The sequence below is a fragment of the Nematolebias whitei genome, chromosome 6 (genome assembly GCF_014905685.2).
Source record: "Nematolebias whitei isolate Nwh7 chromosome 6, NemWhi1, whole genome shotgun sequence".
Taxonomy (NCBI): Eukaryota; Metazoa; Chordata; class Actinopteri; order Cyprinodontiformes; family Rivulidae; genus Nematolebias; species Nematolebias whitei.
The window spans coordinates 51,884,159-51,889,111 of NC_056503.1; the positions used below are offsets into that span (position 1 = coordinate 51,884,159).

Consider the following 4,953-nt stretch of genomic DNA (forward strand, 5'->3'; position numbering starts at 1 on the left):
GTGTGTGTGTGTGTGTGTGTGTGTGTGTGTGTGTGTGTGTGTGTGTGTGTGTGTGTGTGTGTACACTGACACTCACTAAAATGAAAGAACAATAAATAAAATCTAGTTATTGTACAAGTTTTCCTTAGAAGTCTAAAGTTTCTGTGACGTTTTCTAGTCAACGTAAAAAACAAAACAGTACTAGTTGTCTCATACTTGTACACTATTCAACTGCCTTTGGGAACAAAAGAACTTGTAATAATACTTTTTGTTTTCAGGCAGTTTCCTGACGCAGACAGTGACACATGGACAGTTGCGTCTTAGCCTGATCCATTTGGATGATCACTAACTTCCTGCAACAGTGCTAGGCTGAAGAGCTGGCCTTTGAATTTACACCATCCCTCCTCCAAACACACACACACACACACACACACACACACACACACACACTGGAAACTAGATCCAGCCTGTCCACCAAATGCTTCAGAACATCAATAATTAATCAGTGAACAGCTATTGGCCCCAGGGGTCATAAAGCTAAGAAAGAGAGAGAGAGATGGAGACGGACAAAGAAAGCAGGAGGAGGGAAGAAATGGAGGAGTTGTGATTTTGTTTAATAAGTAACACAACGCTGGCTTTGTTCTTCTCTCTTCCATCAGAAAACACACACACTTCTTATCCATATAATTTAGCTCTGTCTCTCCTCCCTCTGCATGGTGTCTTAAGGTCACTAAAGGGTCGGATCATCAGAATAAGAGCTACAAGAAACTGGATGTATGAGCAAATACTTATTATACCTGTAGATGTGGTTTTAGTTGCCCTGGGATTTTATTGTGATTGCCTATGACTTTGTTTTTCTGTTCCTACTCAAATATAATGTACAATAAATAATTGTGGTTTGTGGTGAATTCCTCAGGCTCAAAACGTTTTTTTTTTTGTAAAGACCAATATTTAGTTTTACAATTGAAGGTAAACCTCTGCTTTTTAGGAGTAAAATCTATTCTAATCCTGTCCCCACGTGTTATAGATATTTGTGGCATGTTTGGAAAGCTGATGTTTAAATATGATGAAAATATTTAGCAAAAACATGATTTTTCTTTAAAATTTAGATTTGTATTAACATGATTTTAACAAGTCTCATTGCAGAGTTGTTTTCTTTATCATTGCTTGAATAATATTCATCAATAAATGTCATAACATTTTACAAAAAGAGATCATTATTAAGATTTTATTATTGGCGGCATGGTGGCACAGATGGTAGAGCTGTTGCTTCTCAGCGAGAAAGTTGCCTGATCGAATCCTGGCTGGGGAACTTTTCTAGGTGGAATTTACACGTTCTCTCCGTGCATTCATTCATTCAACCTTTATTTCTGCAAGTTAATCCCACTGAGCCTCAGGGGCTCATTTACAAGACAGACCCTATTCAACAAAGTGATGACAACAGTGGACAATCATAAATGATACGTACAAAGTGAGTCAGAGTTTCTTTATTGTTGTTCCACCACATGTGGTACGTGTGGTGGAACAACATTGTGTTCACAGGGTCCCAGTTACATCCAACAATAAAATGTAAAAGAAAAACAGTGATAACATCTAAGATATGAACTAAGAAAAACATCAACTAAATATACACTAAGCACTCATAACATAAAAACATGACGTCGAACAGCAGCATGAACATGAGTCTGTGTGAGCAGATGAGCACGAATGAACACATCAACATGAAACAGATCAACAGCAATGTGAAACAGATCAGCAGCAACATGAAACAGATCAGCAACAACATGAAACAGATCAGCAGCAACATGAAACAAATCAGCAGCAACATGAAACAGATCAGCAACAACATGGAACAGATCAGCAGCAACATGAAACAGATCAGCAGCAACATGAAACAGATCAGCAACAACATGGAACAGATCAGCAACAACATGAAACAGATCAGCAACATGAAACAGATCAGCAGCAACATGAAACAGATCAGCAACAACATGGAACAGATCAGCAACAACATGAAACAGATCAGCAGCAACATGAAACAGATCAGCAGCAACATTGAAACAGATCAGCAGCAACATGAAACAGATCAGCAGCAACATTGAAACAGATCAGCAGCAACATTGAAACAGATCAGCAGCAACATGATGTGATTTTTTCACAGTGATTATTCTGGTTAGAGATTCATGAGTCTAACAGCCTCAGGGTAGAAGCTGTTCCTCAGTCTAGTGGTTCTACACTTAATGCTCCTCAACCTCCTTCCTGAGTGGAGCGGGGCAAAAAGTGTGTGTGCTGGGTGAGTGTGGTCCTTCATGATGCAGGTGGCCCTCTTCCTGCATCTGGAGGTGTAGATGTCTGTGACGGTGGAGACTGACTCCAACATCTTCTGTGCAGCCTTCACCACTCTCTGCAAAGCTTTTCTTTCTGCAGCTGTGCAGCCTCCATGCCACACGTTGATGCTGGAGCACAGGATGCTCTCCACTGCACACCTGTAGAAGGAGGTGAGGACTGAGCTTCCAGACCAGCTCGCCTCAGCCGTCTGAGGAAGTAGAGTCTCTGATGAGCTTTCTTGATCAGGCTGGTGGTGTTGTTGCTCCAGCTGAGGTTGTTGTTCAGGTGCACACCCAAGTACTTGTAGCTGGAGACCACTTCCACTGCAGATCCTCTTATGTTCGGGGAGTCGGGCTGGGTTGGTGTTTTTGTTCCTTCTGAAGTCCACAATCATCCCCTTTGTCTTCTTCATATTGTTTTCAAGGTTATTATTTTTGCACCAGCTCTCCAGGTGTTCCACCTCCTGCCTGTAGCTGGACTCATTGTGATGCATCCCACCATCGATTTGTCATCTGCAAACTTTACAATGTGACTGCCTTGATAGGTAGCTGCACAATCATACGTGAGCAGAGTAAACAGGAGGGGGCTCAGCACACATCCCTGAGTGGAGCCAGTGTTGAGGGTTATGGTTGAGAAGTTGTGGATCCTCACTGGCTGCAATCTGTTTGTTAAAGGGATCCATAATTAGTTTTAACAATAGAGTTTGAGAAATATTTATATGAGATGTAAAAACAATACAGTAATTATATTGTAGGCTGTTTAGTTTTTATAAATTTAAATAATATATTGTCACACAGACGTTGCCATGTTTACGCTGCAATGCATTCTAGGTAAATGATGTATGCTAGGTCCTGTAGTGCTAGCTCCGTCCACCCAAAACAGCTATGAGTAACGTTACTCTTTTTCAGTTTGAACTGGAACTCGTTGAAATTTATGTCAATGTAGAACTCACAAGGGGCAATGAAGAACGGGTTAATCATCTTGATTTTCCAGTGACCTGGCTGTGGTCCATTTTTATTGGATAAATTACATCCTCTGACCACTGTACTGCTGCATCTGATGTGCTGAGAACAGTTTGTATTTCAGCATTTGACGTTGAAGACAACTGTAATAAACATTATTGTATTTAATATACATACAACATTGCATCTTAAAATTGTGAAATAATATTAACAATAATAATACATTAAACATGAAGCTGGAGTTAGCTTCCGATTGCAACACATTTAAAACAGTAACTGTTATCAAAGTGCTTACCAAAAAAGACCACAGCATCAAATATTAATAACAACATATTACAGCAACATGAATAAAAGCATAAAAAACATGAAATATAATGAGAAACAATGAAATACTAAATCAAATCACCCTGTGTTAAATGTCAGGGAGTAAAAGCAAAATGGATGAACACAATCATCAACAACGAAATACCAAATGAGATCACACTGTGTTAAATGCCAATGAGTACAGATGTGTCAGTGAGTACAGATGTGTCAGTGAGTACAGATGTGTCAGTGAGTACAGATGTGTTTTGAGGAGAGATTTAAAAATAGAGACTGAGGTGGCCTGTCGAATGTTGATGGGCAGATTATTCCAGAGTTTAGGGCCCACGACTGAAAACGCCCGATCTCCTCTGAGCTTCAGCTGGTTTTTGGTACGGCCAAAAGCAGCTGGTTTGATGATCTCAAGGCCTGAGAAGGAGTATAAGGATGAAGGAGGTCGGAGAGGTATGAGGGTGCAAGGCCATTAACACACTTAAATGTCAGCAGAAGAATCTTAAAATCAACTCTGACACGCACAGGAAGCCAGTGAAGGGAGGACAGAACTGGAGTAATGTGCTAAAACCTGTGAGTTCCTGTTAGTAGCCGAGCTGCAGCATTTTGGACAAGCTGGAGACGTGAGAGAGAGACCTGACTGACCCCAGCATAAAGCGAGTTACAGTAGTCCAGCCGGGTTGTAATAAATGCATGGACTAATTTTTCAAGGTTGGATCTGGACAGGACGGACTTGAACTTAGCTATCTGCCTTAGCTGAAAGAAGCTTTTTTGAAGAACAGAATTTATCTGCTTATTAAACTTAAAGTCCGAGTCTAAAACTACCCCGAGATTGGTAACAGACTGTTTTAGACAAGGCTGAAGGGAGTCCAGGTTTGCAGGATCAGTGACAGTGGCAGAGCTAGGGTTAAACACAATGACCTCAGTCTTCTGATCATTAAAACTCAAAATGTTCGCAGCCATCCAAGTCAATGCTTGATGGCTGACAGAAGAGTCTTGGCTTGGTGCTGGGTCTTGGGGCCTGGTTATGTCCCTGAGACAAAGCCTAATGACTTGTCCTAGTGACAGGTAAGGAGCCTGGGCTATGCCAGGTAGCCTGGTCTAATGGCTGATGGAGAAACTCAGCTGGATCCAGCATCTGATGGAGAAGCCTGGGCTAGGCCAAATACTTGGGCCTGGTGGCTAAAAGAGAAGTACAAATGGCCCAGAGGCTGATGGACAGGCCTAGGCTGTGTCAGGTAGCTGGGTCCGGTGGATAGTGGAGAAGCCCAGCTTGGCCCAGTGGCTCAAGGAGAAGCCCGAGATGGGCCAGGTAGCTTGGGAGGTAATATTGCTGTTCACAGACTTGGATAGGAAGTGTGTGTGTGTGTGG

General features: G+C 41.7%; 1 protein-coding gene across 1 annotated transcript in view; it reads left to right on the forward strand.

Moving 5' to 3' along the window:
• The window catches only part of bcas3 (BCAS3 microtubule associated cell migration factor), a 640,166-nt gene that overhangs the window by 206,243 nt on the left and 428,970 nt on the right, over nt 1-4,953 (forward strand). The gene's annotated exons all lie outside the window — the stretch shown is intronic.